Genomic DNA, 17,466 nt, shown 5'->3' on the forward strand with positions numbered 1-17,466 from the left:
TGCTTAGGAGAAATGCTTAGGAGAAATGCTTACCTATTCACATTGTGTTGCATGCGGCTGGTCGCATAATATCAGTTTCCCAAAAGTAAGGATGTGTCAGTTCCGATAGTTCTTGTCTCCATGTATCCTACACAGAGTCCCCCAAATTAATGTTGCCTTTTATTGATTGATTTGTTTTTCTGGGCATATTTCCACAGTTTCTAAGTATTCACATTTTTATTGTATAAGGATGATTATGTGGAATTGAAAGGCAGGCTGGAAATTGTACTTTGTTTTAGAATACTGTACACTAGCTTCTCAATACAAAATGGTAAACATTTAGATAGAAATACAAAGGGATATAATTAAAGAAGAAAGACTAGAGTGGTAGATAATTTGGTGAGTATCGAAAGAGTTTCTAGACAGAAACTGCTATTCATTCACTAGGGAAATTTAAGGAGTAAATAGAAGTAACACCCTAGCTGCAAGAAAAAAAAAATCACAGATTTGCTGTCACAACATTTAGGTACTTTTGCACAAATGTTTCCTTTTCTCATCCTTTTAGCAAGTCCAACTAAAATGACTTTAGGAGGCTGAACCAGAAACTAACCGATCAATAAAAGGGAGTCTGTAGCTTAAAGTTGAACTATGGAGTCCTTGGTGCTCTCTGAGCTTGGTTGCTTTCCTGCACACATTTCATTACCCAACTAGGTAACATCATCAATGCTGTAAGGGAGCTCTCTGTTTATATACAGTAGTTTGCCCTGTATAAGGATGATTATGTGGAGATATGGTTTTTTTGTTGGTGGAGATATGGTTTTTTCCCCCTTGGAAGTTCCTTGATTAACTGTTGCTTACTGCTTGATTGTTGGTCTGAATCAAAAGTTCCTTAGTTAGAGTGTTGTTTACTGCTTGATTGCTTGTCTGTTGTTAATCCTAGTATTTATCCCTGCATATCTGGGTGCTGATCACTGGCAAGGAGGAGCTGTGGTCTTTTGTTTCCTTTTTCACTTTTGCATTGTCTTTTTTAAATGGTGTGTAAATGTTGTTTACCTCTATGTGCCTGTAGATGGCTGACTTGTCTGAGTTGCCAAGTTCCCTAGCATTTGGGGGGGGGGGCAAGAAACTTAAATCAAAGAACTATGAAAGAGAAAACACCTCCGTCAACAGTGGCAGGGCAAACTACTGTATATAAAAAGAGAGCAACTCCACTCCCTTCTAACCCTGAAGATGTTACCTAGTTTGGTAACATCTGCAAACAACAACCAAGCTCAGAGGGCACCAAGGACTCTACTACGTGATCACTCTTTAACCTACTAAACTGTGCAAACCTGGACTGTGTGTTGCTTTATATCCAGGATCTCAGGAGAAGTTGTTAAAATGGCTTAACTTAATAATAAAGCTGGTTAAGTAAACCTGTGGTGCAATATAATTGTTGTTGCCCACAGCATGATGGTATCGTTTGTTGGCTTATGGACTTTTCCCAGGTATGTTGAACCTAGGCAAAGCCAGGCATCATTGGAGAAGAGTTTTTAGGAATTTTAAAGAGTGAATTTTTTTTCCCCAAAGCAATATTAGAGGTCAAGACTCCTATTTTACACCTTACAGCCCCTCCACCCCCAGTTCCCTAGGAAGAAGACTAGGATGCTTTCATTCTGAGGCTACTACAAAAATATGGTTGTCCCCAAGGAGCTTTTACAGGAGGCAACTGGACTTTGTTTTTCTCAGAAGACCTTTCGCTTCCCATCTAAGAAGCTTTCTTCCACTCCGAGCTGAAGAATCTTCTTCGAGGAGAAGGGAAAGGTCTTCAGAGAGAGAGAGAAAAAAAAGGAAGTCCTGTTGCCTCTTGCAAAAGCACCTTTGGGACAACCATGATTGAGAATCTCCATGGACATTTTACAAAAAGATGGATGGATGGATGGATGGATGGATGGATGGATGGATGGGTTGGGGCATGGTAGAAGATAACTATAACTGTAACTAACATTGCAAAATGAATGTGAACGTTTCTCAGCGTAATCAGAAATGTATTAGTAGCAAGGGGGGAGGGCGTAAAGAAAAGGCACCCCCCCAAAAAAAAAAATCAAAGGAAGGCCGCAGAGCCCCACTGCAACCGAGGCTCGGATCTCTGCCTGCCGCCCTCTCCTCCGAGAGCCCGACAATCTCAGCCAAAGGCCGGAGGGGCCCTGCCAGCGCCTTCCCGCTCACTAATCGCGCCGTCGCCGCCGCTTTCCTAGCCTCAGGCCGGCAAGCGCAGCGGCTCCACGGCGGGACTCCGCTGGCGCCTTACGCCTCGATCTCTGGCGGGGGAAGAGCCGCTTCTTTGCCTCGGCTTGGGAGTCCGGCGGACCCGCGGCCGCTCAGGCGGAAAGAACCTGGGCTGCCCCGCCGCTTCTGACCCCGTCGGCCCCTCCAGGGAAGGCGCGGCTCGGCTGCCGGCTCTCGGAAGGGCTGCGAGCGGCAGCCGCCCCCTGCTGCTCCCCAGACCCGGCTCCTCCGCCCTGCGCCAGCCGCCTCGTTCCCCGGTCCGCAGCCCAGCCGGGGGTCTCCCTCGGAGCGCCGCTGCCTTCTCGGAGCGGGCCCTGAGGTGAGGGGAGCCCCCCCCCTCCCCGGCTCCCCTCACGGCTGCCCGGGGATCCGCGTCGTCCCCCCCTCCGGCCCCTCATCCCGCCTCCCTTTCCCCGCGGGCCGGGCTCTCCCGCGCCTCGCTCGGGGCCACCTGCCCCGCGCCTGGCAAAGCAGGTGAAGGCGAAGCGGCGTCGGGCTCGGCACCGCGCATGCCCGCTCTCCCTCTCCCGGGCATGCTCATTAGCAGCCGCCGAGGCAAAAGGCGAGGAGCCGAGTGGACGGCGCCGCTGCCGGGGAAGCCAAGCGGTGGCCGCAGCCACGCCGGCGCGAGGCGCAGGGAAGGCGGCGGCGGCGGCGGCGCTCCTCAGCCTCTCCGGCGCTCGCAGCCCGCTCGGAGGGGTTCCGCCGGCGCTTGAAGCCGGGCGGGGGCGGCGGGAGGGATGCGAGCGAGGGGCGGCAGCCGCCTCGGTCGCCTCCCGAGCGATGTGGATTTATCTTCGCCCTCGGCGTAGCGGCGGCGACGGCGGCGGCAGGGCGCGCGCGATGCCTGGCCAGCGGACCCGCGCGGGGTGGAGGCGGCGCTGCTGCTGCTGCTGCTGCTCCAGCTGAAAGTTCCAGCGGACGGACAGGTAAGTTTGGCTCGGGCGGAGGATGGGAGGGTGGCGGCGCGCCCTTTTCCTCGGCTTGGGTTCCCACGACGCGCGAGGAAACCCGCCGCGCGAGAGAGCCGGCAGCTGCCTTCGCGCCCCGCTTGGGCGGAGCGGCGAGCTGCTCCGTCTGGCTTCGGCGCAAAGGGATGACATTCGGTATCCAGGTGAAACGGGTCGTCTGAATCGCAGCCGGTCCTCTCCTCCCTTTTGGGGGGGGGGGTTGAAGGAAAACCTGGAAACGAAGCTGGGAATCCGAAGTGCCCCGAGGAGGGCGAAGCGCTGGCAAAGTGACTCGGAAGGTCCTGCAAGCTGCATCCCTTACTTTTATGCCTGGGTATTGTCCCTTGTGTTTGTGGGTGATACACACGCGCGCGCACACACACACACACACAGACGCACACGCACGCCCTGTGTCTGTAGCTCGGATGCCTGTGATGTAATCTTTCACGTGTAGCTGAAAGGAACGTTGGAACTGTATTATCGGCAGCAGAGGAGAGAATGCGATCTGAGTTTGTGAGGTAGGGTGCATTTATTTGATTCCATATTGTTGAACCTGATAAATGTGCGTGTTGCTGAATGTTGTGGGTCAAATGGAGGCATAAGCTGTGCGTTTGTCTGATTTCTAAGCTTGCTTGTAAATAAAAAGACTGGCATCCACCCATCCACCCAGCCTTTAGGTAGTTTGATGGGGTGGCATTTTCGGATAGTAGAGACAGTGTTTCCAAATATATGTTACTTCTGTGTTATTTACAATTTGAAAAGGCTTGGGGTTTTGTTTCGTGTTACAAAGGTTGGATACTTAGCTACGTTCTTTTCAATATGTAACAGAAAGCAGAGAGAGAGAGATCAGCCTTTGTTTTTCAGGATATTTCTGATATTTCAGGATATTAAGTAACACCCAGCTCTGTATACAGATACTTAGTGTACGGAAATTTGCTTCAGCCAACTGTAAACATTTCCAGCCTGTAGGTTCCCTTCCAGTTGCTTTATTTTCCTTTTGTGATTCTGATGAGTGAATTATTTATTTATTTTACTCTTATTCTTATTTATTAGAGATTTGTTTTATTTATTTATTAGACATTTATTTTATTTTGGGCTGTGTCCCTCTTGCCCAAGTGTAGTGCCAAAGCATCCTCTTTTTAAAAATCATGTATCCTGCTGTTTCAAAACACCTCGAGGGCTTGCATTTAAATATGGGTAGTGTTTGCAGTGTGTTTTTAGACCTGCTCATGTTGTAGGGCGGTTGAGGTATTAATTAGCTTAGTAAGTCCCAAGTCCATAGAGAAGTGAATTCAGGCTGACATATTTCGAACCATATTTACTTTATTGTGCTGAAGTGCGTTGCCACACAACCAGCTTTCCAGCTGGCGGAAGCAATGTGATAGATAGTTTTTGCTTCTTTAAATTTCAGCGGAGCTGGTAGGAAAGGAATAGATTTGTGACTGGTAGCAATGGCAACCTATTTCTCATTCTTTCCAGCCCTTTCCAGAGTCAAAGGGAATTATAAATTACCTTTATAGTGACCCCTCCTTCTCCCACCTCTTTATCCATCAGTGGCTACTTTCTGTCTCTCTCAGAGATGAACGTTGCAATTTTATCTTTTTCTAGCTGGTCCTGTTTCTTCATTTAGCATTTCAGGAAATAATGTTTTTCCCCATCTTTAAATGCCTTTTATCTTGGTTTTTGCTGGATACTGGAGAGAGCCCACTGGGTGCATTAATTGGAAATGAATGGGGGTTTTCTGGGTTGTGATATGGTGATAACAGAAACTGTGTGGATGGCAACATTACATGTGCAGAGAAGGACTCAACATTGCAGTTTGGCATCAGCAATAGAAATAGTTTTTGGTATTGATTTGTAAAGCTTTGTTGACTCTTACCACTCCTTTTATCAGGGATGGCTGCCTTTTTTTGCTTCCCTTTGTTAGTCCAGCAAAAATCTGTGTTGCAAATGATCATTTCACATATCACAATTTGTTATTAGAGACAATTCTTGAGCTCTTGTATGAACCTTTTCTCTGTATTTTTTCACTGGCAAGCCAGGGACATTTTTTGTATGAAAACAGATTCAGCCATTGAGTGAAGAGGTGTTGGCTGTTTCTGGTTATTTTTTTCCCCCTCCTTTTGTCTCTCTGGAAATAACTCTAAATTCTTTTTGGATTTTGTTTTATTGAGTAATCTGATTATTGAATTAAACACAGCATATAGTCTGCTTTCAAAGGAGTGCCTATGTATGCCGAGATTGGTGAACAAAACAGCGTATTAACCTCACAGAGGAAGTACAGGCTTGTGAGTGAACCTACTAATAAATGATAATTCAATGTGTAGCATCTTTTCTGATGTTCAGTTTTGTGATCTCTGAATGATCTTAGGGGGGTGAAATCTCTTCTAGGTGAACTACATGCTATTTTTTACAGCTCTCTCGTAACGGCAATTTAATTTGTATGCACTTCTCCATATAATCTCTCCTTCATTAATAACAATTACTATATTTAAGAGGGAAGTTCCAAGCATTAGTATAAAATGGGTGCAAATAGCATTCAGGGAGGGGAAATCTTAAAACCATGTCTTGCACTTGCTTATCTTTTTCAATACGTGGGAGATTTTATATTTGGGACTTTTTTATTTTTGCATTTCCACCAGTTACTGCTAGATATAGGAAAAGTAGTGACTAGTTATTGTGAGTCCTTTGCAAGCTTTCTGGGTTTAAGCATCACTGCATGTGGTGGCACTGTTTTCTGTTAATTCCATATTATTTCTATTTATTTATCTTTACCCTGTGTTTATTATTTTTATAAATAACTTAAGGTAGCAAACATACCTAATGCTCCTTCTTCCCCACAACAACAATCCTATGAGGTGGGTTGGGCTGAAAGAATGGCTCAAAGTCACCCAGCTGGCTTTCATGCCTTAAGGCAGAATTAGAACTCACTGCCTCCTGGTTTCTAGCTTGGGGCCTTAGTCATTTTTTTTTTTTAACCAGGCTTGCATCGAGGGAAATAAATGGAAATTTCAACTTTTATGAAGAATTAAACAGGGCATTCATCAGATTTTCATCCTGTCTAACACTGACAAGATTTTAAATTGAACTTCCCACCAATGAAAGAGGAAGAGAAATGAGTTTATGATTCTTAAATGATCAATACATTTGTACTAAAAAAAAAAAAGATGTTAATTTGCACAGTCTCCCCTTAAAAATAATGAACGAGAGAAAAGTTAATGGTGTTGGAACTTAGAGGGAAAAAGGCTCCTGCGTCCATATTTGTTAAGTGTAGTCAACCCAGCAAAGAATTTTTAGCAGGCTTAGCCAATAACACACCCTATCATCCAAACGTTTGTATATCTTAAGGGCTTTGGTCTCTGTAGCACCTTGAGGTCCTTCATTATTTGTAGAGTTGGACTTGTGGGCTAATTAAAGACAGAAACACCCCTCCCCCCCACACAGACAATATTTGAAAGGTTCTGATTGTTAGATGTAGGCAACTTTCCCTCCCTTGGGAGGGAGAAAGATCTCTGGATACTAAACCGTTGCAATTGCTCATTTTGGCACTGTGTCCTGTGTATTTAAGAATAGCGTTTCTGTGCTTTTCTTCTGCAGGTTGTATTTGCATCCTCTGACACACCTGGGATCGTTTGTGGTCTCCCCCCCCTTTTTTGCCATCCAGCTAGTAATTAGTGGAACAGATTGCACAGATATGCAAATGATAGGAGATATGATTTGTGTTTTCTCCTGGAGACTGCTGTGTTTGTACAGCGGTGATACAGTTAACTGTGAAGTTGTTATAGACAACCTTTGAACACTCGGGGGAAAAGAATCCATTTTGGAAAAAGGATTTTAATCGAGGCAAGATGACTGTCCTTCTGGAAGGGTTTGCATCTTACTTGCTGTCTCTTTTTCCACCCAACTTTATGATTTCAAGGAAGAAGACACATCACAAAGAGCAGATTCTTTTTCTTCCTGTAATATATCTAGCCTTATTTCAAGATTAGAACTGCAGGAGATTTGGCTACTTGGACTTGATAACCCTTTTTCGGTAACCAGTCCTGTGGGCATCTTTATAACGCTGTTAATATTTGATCAATATGGCTTCTCTTCATACTTGCTTTCTGAACTCTTTAATGCTTGCATATGAAAACTGAGAAGCCAAGGGACAGCTGTATCTCTGATGGTCTTTGACAGGTTCTAATCCAGGGGCCTTCAAACTTGGCTCTTTCATGACTTGTGGACTTCAACTCCCAGAATTCCTCAGCCAGCGTGCTTGGCTGAGGAATTCTGGGAGTTGAAGTCCACAAGTCATAAAAGGGCCAAGTTTGAAGACCCCTGTTCTAATCTAAAGAGATGTGAGGAGCAGATTCATTGAGAGGAATGTATGGGGTGGGCAAACCAGATCCATTCTAAGGTTCTGAGTTGAATGACATTTCCTCATTGTTGGAGCTCCCAAAATTTGGGAGAGTGTGGGAAGATCTGGAATTGATGGAACATGCTGTGGCTTTGATGGGATGTGACCTTCCCACCATCTTGTTGTTATTGTTAGTTGCAAAGTCGTTCCGACCCATCGTGACCCCATGGCCAATGTTCCTCCAGGCCTTCCTGTCCTCTACCACCTTCTGGAGTCCATTTAAGCTCATACCTACTGCTTCAGTAACTCCATCCAGCCACCTCATTCTCTGTCGTCCTCTTCTTCTACTGCCCTCAATCTTTCCCAGCATTAGGCCCTTCTCCTAATACCTTTGTGGTTCTCCAAGATGTTTCTACAACTCCTGTTTACTTTTTTGTTTTGTTTTTTGTTTCCTGGGCCTGTGGATGGATTTCTTAAGATAGCACCAGCTAGCTTCCAATTTATTTATTTATTCAAATGGAAAAAATCCTCTCAAAAATCAAATTGGTTGAATTTGTGCTTTATCACACCACCGTTAAACAAGTCATGGAGTAGGCGTGTTGCAAAGTCCATTATAATATGACTGAGTATGAAAACTTGGTTAGCTAGAAAATGTGAGCAGGTAGAGTTCCAAAAAGATGTCATGGCTGCTGACCAAGGCCTTCCCTATTTTGAACGCCCCCCCCCCCAAATTGGGATGATGTTGGGTTGATCCTGCAGCATCTAAGCATTGTGCTAAGCCCATGGTTTTCTGAAGTGTGGTTTATGGAATAAGTCAAAGCTGGTTAGGCTTCTACAGCATTCTAAACCATAGATTCACACACAATTGGTGCCCAGGTAACCAAGGTGTTCTGCCATAGTAAGATATTTTTCTCTGCTTGAAAGGGATAGCATCCTCTGATGCTGGGGAGGGAGTCATCCTTGCACGGTTCTGCCCTTAGAAAGTGGCTCCTTGGGGAGTGAAGGGGTCCTTAGCTGCTCATATAGCTGAAGAAGCAAACTGGAGTCCCTACCTATACTAGGCCAAAGCTACAGTTTGCAAATAACAGGAGCTGTGTTCATACAGGGTATTCAGTTAAAACCACACAGATCACATTATAGTTGCTTTGTAATATGCTTCTCCTGCATTTTGAACACCAAACTTGGGCTTGGATTATTGGGCTTTCTTTGTGACCACAAAACCCTTTCCTGGGAAGTATATGCATGTTCCTTTCTGCTTTTTGGAGCAATGCCTGGGTGCAAATGGGATCCCCCTATTTGTCTGTAGAGCTGTTTTCCTCCTCCTTTCCACACAATTAGTTCTAAACAGGTTGCCATCCTGTTCTCTCCTGAGAGGGGAGCACGACTACTAAAGCTTCATTGTCTTGGACTGCTAATCTGCTTCATTGCCCAAGTTGACTTCCTGGCTGAAGTTAATATAGCACCAGTTCTTCTTTTTCCCATCTGACCTTAACACAGGATGGTTCCAGGTTTATCTAACTATCATTCTCCAAGCAAATTTCCATTGTGTACCCACTTCAACAAGACTGAATCCTAAACCCAGCTAATTCAGATTAGATCCTGCCTCACCCAGTTTTAAAGGTTGTGATGGCTTTTGTTCCTTTGGAAATAAAGGGTTGTTTTTTTTACGTTATTTGTTTCCAATATGTTTATTTTCTATTTTATTTGGAGAACATAGTGGCAGTTCCAGCACAATTCGTACTTAGGAACAAGACAGCGCAAGGATAGGTCTTAGTTTTGAATGCATTTTTTGCACGTTTTGTTCATGCTTTGCAATTGCAAGTAGGATGTTTGTTACCTTTGGGAAGGACCAAGCTGACCTTCTCAGTTCTCCCCTAGCAGGTGTGGGAAGTCTGTGGCCTTCCAAGTGCCACTAAATCATCTGCCAGCATCCATGGGAAACCGGCAAGTGATAAGGGTTGTTTGAACATGAAGGGCAGCAACATCCTAATGGCTGCAAGCTCCATACACCTGCTGTAGACGGGGCCCACATCCTCTATCTTAAAGAGAATTATCCTCTAGTTGAAAAGCTACCCTTGTCTAGGTCTGATCTAAAGTTTAAGCACCATAAGCAAGAAAAATAGCAGGGGCCTTGTAATTGCCCATTTACTGTGAGCACTGGGATAGCAGGCAGCGTCTTACCCACTATGGAAAGATTAATTGTATTTTGTTTCAGTCTCTAGGTGCTTTAAAACAGAAACAAGTGAAATGGCTAAGACAAAAACAAAAAGAAAACAACCTGAAGTAAAACAGAAAGGGGGAAAAAATGCTACTTCTCAGCCTCAGGGTTGTTTGTTGGTGAGAATAAAATTCAAATAGCGACTTTGAACTCCATGGGTCAGTTTTAGAGTTCTGCATCAAAATGGCCTTGTTTCTCAGCTAAAGTAAGAAATATTAGGCTTGCTCAGTCTGTGTGCAGCTCTTAAGAAATATAAGAGATATCTTTAGGAAGGTGACAAATAAGAATATAGTCCCTGATTTACGATCACATTTGAGCCCAAAATTTTCAGGGCTAAGCAAGACAGTTGTTAAGTGAATTTTGTCCCACTTTATGACCTTTCTTGTCACAGTTAAGTGAATCATTGCAGTTGTTAAGTTAGGAACATGGTTGTTACGTGAATCTGGCTTCCCCATTGACTTTGCTTGTCAGAAGGTTGCAAAAGGTTGCATGTGACTCTGGGACACTGCAACCATCATAAATATGAGTCAGGTGCCAAGCATCCGAATTTTGATCACATGACCCTGGGGATGCTGCAAGGGTCATAAGTCTGAAAAATGGTTGTAAGTCACCTTTTCAGTTCTAGCGTAAGTTTTGAATGGTCATTAAATGAACTGTTATACATCGAGGACTACCGTAGTGTAACATAGGGCTGCCCTATGTCATTGAGAAGGTGGCTGCATTTGAAATGCTATGAGATCATCACATTTCAGAGAACGTTGCAGAGAGGAAAAAGTGCAAAGCCAGGACAAACCAAATGAGTAAGGAGCCAAAGAAACTCTCTTGGAGGAAAGTTCCCATCCTTTGGAGTTCTTCAACTTTGAGGATAGATTAAATACAGGAATAGTAAAAATGGTGTCTGATTGGAGAATTCTTCTGAATGTTTCACATCAAGTCTCATTGTGCTTGATGAAATAGAATTGAAAGGTGTTCAAAGGTGGAGGGAATTTAAGCAATCCATCTGGGTGGAGCGGGTCCGTCCTTGCTTTTATTTATCATGAGATAGCCAAGGGGGATGTGATGGAAAGTTGTCTGGATTCCTAAGAGGGAGGGAGGGAGGGACTGCATTTCAGAGGAGCAAGAGATAACACAATTTAGATTAGTTTGTGCGAGAGAAAGAGGATGAAGATGACTCCTCCCTAATAGTTCCCAGAGTATATGCTTTATGGTGTAAGTCAGGCATGTCAAACTGCCAACCCTTGGGCCGGATATGTCACACCAAAACCGTGCCCACTTCATTGCCGGCAATGGGGACAAAGTCCCAGTATGTGACATTGCGAGTTTGACATGCCTGGTGTAAGTCAATCTGCTTTAGTTTGTCAAGAGTCCTATCTATAGGTCAGGAACAATAAACTGCTTAGAAGAGCCCAGGTGACATAGTGGTGAGAATGCAGCAGTGCAGGCAAACTCTGCCCACAGCCTGGAGTTTGATCCTGACGGGGCTCAAGGTTGACTCAGCCTTCCATCCTTCTGAGGCCAGTTTGTTAGGGACTAACATGCTGACATTTGTAAACTTCTTTGAGAGGTCTGCAAAGCACCATGGAGTGGTATAAGAGTCTAACTGCTATTGCTATTGCTAGAAGAATCTCTGTGTATCTTTCTTGGTTTTTGGAGCCCAACATTGAGACAATATAAAAGTAAATTCTCTTTTCATGAGATCTCCATGCTTGGCACTGTTAATACGCTGTTAAGTAATTAGCTTTGATCAGTTAAATTTTTATTTGAATAATACCAGATGTGATGACAGAGGGATATTGCTTTGAAAAACATACACCTATGCTCATTTATGCACAGTATGGAAAATTTTGATTTTTTTGTGGTTTTTTTTTTTTTTTTTGCCCAAAGACTTATTGCAACAGTGTCCTTGTAGGAGCAGTTCAACTTAACCAACAAGGAACAATTTAGTATGGGTTCCCTCCCTTGATGTACATAGTGAATTACAGTAGAAACCACCCTCCTTTTTCAGGGTTAATGTTACTACTAAAGTCCTAGAACAAAGAGAAAAGAAAAGAGATCAAAAGAGCAAAAGGCTCATGTTCTTCCTTGCATGGATGACAATGAATTCAAGCTGTAACAAAATGTGAGCTAGTAAGGAGAAAAATTGATACCAGTATCTTTTGCTAGAAGGGAGATGCATGTATTGACAGCTGAAAAAATGAAGTCAAGAGAGTGCAAATATTTTCTTGTACTGCCCAGAATCGCCTTCATATTCCTTCTTATATTACCTGATGTGGGTTTGGGGTATTTAAAATGGACCAATGAGATTGACCCACTCTGAGTATTAGATTGCCCAGAAATGTTATGCCCAGGTCAATATCTTTTCGATATGTGGCAGATGAGATGTTGCATGACTGCTAGGTCTGTACAGTGCTTTGGTTTTGATTCTGAAATGCAAGCCCTTTGGATGTCTCATTAAAGCAGCTGCCTCTATTTCCATGGCTGCGCACAGCAGCTGTACCTGATCTGACCTTTGGGGGAAAAAATGTGGCTGCCTTAAGATGTTACCAGCAAGTGCTGCTTGCATTCCATAAAGCAATTTTTTGGGAATTGAATCTGGAATATGGCACAGCCGTGATGAAAATTAATTAACTCCCTTTTTGAAAAGAAAAGAGCATTCTCTGAATGTATGTGGTTGGGAATCATCTTCTAAGAAAAGATGCAAAGATGTCTTTTTCTCTCCTCTTCAATATCTCTGGTTTCTATTTCAGACATCATATCTTTAGTTAGTTCCACAATTACTCTTCTTGAAAATAGGTGGGGGGAACATTTCAATATTTCTTTGGTGCCGTCGTGCAGAGGTATTAAGATGCAGTGTTTAGTGTTGTACTTGCATTAGCTAACATCTCCACTCAGTCATGATGCCTACTAAGTGAGTTTAGACCATTAATTGGAGACGTTTACATCATACTATTTTTTGTTTTAAGTATGGCTTACTCAATAGGTCACAGTGGCCTGGTTCATACAAAATGCTACCCCCAAATAAAACCAAGTGCACTGCTTAGACTATCAGTTTACATCTAGTTTTATCTTTTGGCACATTTTAGTAGATATTGTGAGTCTAGGCTCAAGCTAGACTAAAGATAAAGTAGGAAAGTAAACAAGGAGGTGCCAGTAAATTTCTACTTTTACTTAAAATTAACTGTCTCTCTGTGTGGTGTGTGTCCCAAATAGTTACAGGGTTGAGTTGAGACAAAGGTTAATAAAACTTAAAAGTATAAGTACTAATAATTAAATTTTTATATGGGTTTGTGGTATAAATGTTGGTGGTTTATTTTCAGTTTTTTTTTTCTCTTTCTGGAAAGGAAGAAAGGAAGTGAAAGGAAGAAAAGAAAAAAAAATATTAGCTCCAAATGTGAGATAGGAGACTTAGAAATTGGGTTCATTTAAAACCTGGAAATGATAAAGATTAAACGTTAAACTTAAATATCAATGGCAAATTAAAATTAAGAAAAACTTACTAGGTTATTGTCTAAAAGGTGGAATGTCAAATTAAGATATGTATAGACTGAAGATTATTGATGAATATTAGAAAGGTATTTTTTGTTTGATTGATAGAATAAGAACTGTATTGGTTTGAATATGACAGTAGATATCATGGGAGAAAGAGAGGGAATTAGTTTGTTGTAATAATTTGAGATTTGTACTGATGATATTCAAATGTAACAGAATTACTGTGCTCAGCCGCCACGCTACTTTTCAAATATGTAAATGTAATGTTGTAAAATTAATAAAAAACTTGAAAGTGAAAAAAAAGTTACAGGGGCAGTGAAAAAAGAGACTTGTGACAGTTTTTCACATGACCCTTGCAATATTCCCAGGATCATGTGATCAAAATTCAGAGGCTTGGCAACTGACTCATATTTATGACTGTTGCAGTGTCCCGGGGTCACCCGCAACCTTTTGCAATCTTCTGACAAGCAAAGTCACTGGGGAAGCTGGATTCACTTAACAACCGTGTTTCTAACTTTTTTTAAATGAAAAATAAAAATAACTATTCCTTTTGTCAGTTTTAAACTTTTAAAAAACCATCTCTTGCTAAGTTTCTTGCCAAACATTCTTTAGTCTTTAAAATCCTCATTTTTTTTTTTTTTAAAAAATTGTAATCCAGAAAAAGTGAAATTTGCCAAGAGGGATCTTATTCTGCACAACAGAAAATCTCTCTTAATCTGTAGAAAAATTAATTCCAGAAGTGAATAAGAAATGAAATTTGGCTGGGCTTATTGCCCATAAAGGCTACATCATGGCTGTGAATGTAGGTGGAATCCAATGCTTCCTGGTCACTGATCAACCAAAAAAATTCCATTCTTGAAGTTTACTTACAAGAAGCAGCTGTCTGGAGAACAAGTGGCTTATCTCAGCATCTTTTCTTTATCCAGAGAGAATTTCAGTATCCAGTGTTGGCTCTGTGAGCCCTGGATCTCCACTGTGATGCCATCTTCTCTTTTGGTTCGCTATAGACCTCACCAGAAGCCTGCTCGTCATTTTTAATTGTTTTTTATTTTGTAATGTTCTTTTTACCATGGCTGAAAGCCGCTTTGAGATTTCTACACTTTAAAAAAAGTGCTCATTTTGTAAATAAATATGCGTTGTTTGTCCTTTTGCCAAATACAAGCCTGTTCAGAACCTTCCTGCCTGTGCATTTGCATTCAGAAAAGTTGCTTTGTTATTATATGCAACATTAAGTCTTCCAGCCTCTCCTCCCATTTCTTTCCTCCCGTGCAGCTCACCACCTGGGCAGTGGAAACTTTCAGCGCATCTGGAATAGGTCCGAGCCTAGTAAAAGAAGCAGGAAATCGTCTCTGTCTTCCTTCTTCTTCCTTGTTTCCATGTGAACAGCGAGGGGAATATTGGAAACTTGATAAGAAATTTCAAAATAGGGTAGCTTAAAAATCTTTCTTACCCTAGACAAATCTTTTTGTCAGTCCCTAGTTGCTATGGGAACTAGTTGAGAAAGACAGTGGGTAATCAGGGGTTGAGCGGGAGGTGTTAGTGGTTACACTCGGATTCTGGCTGCCCATTGAGATGGGGACCAGATGGAAGAGCTCTGAGGTAAAAGTATGCAGAGGAAGCAAATCTCCTGGTTTTTACATCTGTGGCATAACCAGCTTTGAATTTTGTCTCAAAATATGGTAGAGTCAAGGAAACACTGTGAATCCTTGAATTTGCCCAGGGAGGTGGGTGAGATTTTCCTGGACTTAAAGGAAGGGATGCAAAGTCCATGAAGGTCCTTTATGTTTACAAACTATATCCACTCTACTCCAGAACAACAATATTTATATATATATATATACCATATTTTCTGGCATATTAGACGACTCAGCATATAAGATGACCCCCGACTTCAGAGCTGATTTGCATGCTTTAGAAAGTCGTCTTATATATATACATGAGCCGAGGTGGTGCAGCAGTTAGAGTGCAGTACTGCAGGCCACTTTAGCTGACTGTGTTCAGCAGGTCAGCGGTTCAAATCTCACCGGCTCAAGGTTGACTTAGCCTTCCATCCTTCCGGGGTAGGTAAAATGAGGACCCAGATTGTTGGGGGCAATGTAAATATATATATACATTGCTTACTGGTGTACACCGCTTAGAGAGTGCTTGCACTTAAAGCGGTATATAAGTCTCATAAATAAATAAATAAATAAATAAATAAATAAATAAATAAATAAATAAATAAATTCTGAGGCCAATAAAGGGAGAAGTGGCACCTTCTGATGGAGGATCTCTTCCTCCCAAAATATACTTTGTGTGCTTCTCCTCTCCAAAAACCAAACCAACCCAAAACTTCTTGTGGAGAATTGCTTTGATATAGGGCCGTGGTGGCGAACCTATGTCACGCGTGCCACAGGTGGCATGCAGAGCCCTCTCTCTGGGCACGCGTGCCGTCGCCCCTAGGTCTTCAGCTGGGTTTTATAAAACCTTTTCGCTTTAGGCCTCCACCACTGTGTGCAAAATAAAAAAAAGTTTCAATCAATCAATCAATCAATCACTTTCAACTTCTCAAGGGCAAAAAAAAGATCTCGCAAAGTTGGAATTGATTGATTGAACTTTTTAGTCCCACCCAGTCTGCTGTTACCATTGCAGCCACGCCCACCCAATGGGCCACACACACCCAATTGGCCACAAACACCCAATGTGCCACGCCCACCCGGCACACGACAATACATAAGTGGGTTCTAGGTTGCAGTTTGGGCACTCAGTCTCTAAAAAGTTCGCCATCACTGATATAGGGCAACATGTAGGTCTAGAGCAGTGGTTCTCAACCTTTCTAATGCCGCAACCCCATAATACAGTTCCCCATGTTGTGATGACCCCCAACCACTTATACATCACTGGGTGCCAGGGACGTGGCCAAAGAAAAGGGGGGAAAATGGCGGACAGCCTTGTTTGGCGACCCCCGTGAAATGGTCGTTCGACCCCAAATGGGCTCCCGACCCACAGGTTGAGAACCACTGGTCTAGAGCTCTGGTGGCGCAGTGGTTAAAGTGCAGTATTGCAGGGTAGCTCTGCCCACAGCTTGGAGTTTGATCCTGATGGAGCTCAAGTTTGATTCATATTTCCATCCTTCCAAAGTCGGTAAAATGAGGATCCAGATTGTTTGGGGTAATATGAAAATAACACTTCTACATTGTAAACCACCCAAACAGTGCTGTGTAAGACTGTTGGATGGTATATAACCCTAAATGCTATTGCTGTTGCTACTCTTCTGTTGATTTTCAGTGGAATTATGCAAGAAAATAGCGTTTACACTCCCTTTTTAGCAGGGGCCAAAAGATTCCATAGAACATAAGTTAGGTCAGTCCTGCTTTATTGATTCAAATTTTTCCCAGCAGCTTTGGTATCAGAAAGTGATTGTCCCCAGTGATGTAATATATGAAACTGGAACAGAGGACATGCAGCTACTAAATGCTGCTCTCTTTTTTTCTTGTTTGAATGATATAGGAAATTATCTTTAGAATAGGTAGGTTAAAAACAACCATATATTTGTGTGTTATACATTGATCGCTAATTGTATTTTTTTTATTTACTTATTATTATTATTTTACTTCATTTTTCTTTCTTAGAAGGTTGTGTTTAATTTACATTTTATGGATGAATGGGATTGTATCATTTTTTATTTTTTGGCACATTATGCAGCAAGACCTGTAAAATAAAAGTAGCATTTTTAATAATCATCTTCAGCCTGCAAAATTCGGAATTGCCATTCTAGATCCGGCATGCCCCTCTTCCAAATATTTGAATTTTGGTATTGCTGGTCCTTATTAGAGCGCACAATTAACTCATGCGAAGGTTGTGTGCGTCGGCTGGTTGAACGGTATGGTGTCTTAGAATATTCATGAATGCTCTTAAGTGCAAAAGTGTAAAAGCTTGAGAATAAAAGCGGGCTGTGCGGATTGCTCAAGGGCACAATCCAGTGAGAAAAACGATGGAAAAACTGAGCTAAAACTTAAATATTGTTGCCAGCTGGAGGGCTGGGAGGGGCTTTTGTTGAAGGGAGAAGCTGATGAATCAGAAAGAATCAGGAAACGAGGAAGCCTGGAAGCATAGCCTAAGATCCAGGAACTACATCCCTGTCAATGAAATTAGGGTACTTTAATCATTTAGAAGCGTGACACTTTGCGGAATAACTGTGGACCCTCATATCTGTGCCAATTTCCCTGCTAATCCCTCCCCTC

General features: G+C 42.6%; 1 protein-coding gene across 4 annotated transcripts in view; it reads left to right on the top strand.

The window, feature by feature from the left end:
- Positions 1 to 2,797: 2,797 nt before the first annotated feature.
- TENM1 (teneurin transmembrane protein 1) overlaps positions 2,798 to 17,466 on the top strand; it is a 324,284-nt gene continuing 309,615 nt past the window's right edge. For 3 of the 4 annotated variants that reach the window (XM_039348748.1, XM_039348751.1, XM_039348750.1), the window contains exon 1: positions 2,799 to 3,176. The gene's annotated coding sequence lies outside the window, so the exon portion shown is untranslated. Of the gene's footprint in view, positions 3,177 to 17,466 lie in introns of all 4 variants that reach the window. The other variant, XM_039348752.1, reaches the window with a different exon arrangement.

The sequence above is a fragment of the Crotalus tigris genome, unplaced genomic scaffold (genome assembly GCF_016545835.1).
Source record: "Crotalus tigris isolate CLP2741 ecotype Arizona unplaced genomic scaffold, ASM1654583v1 scf7180000018172.2679963, whole genome shotgun sequence".
Lineage (NCBI taxonomy): Eukaryota > Metazoa > Chordata > Lepidosauria > Squamata > Viperidae > Crotalus > Crotalus tigris.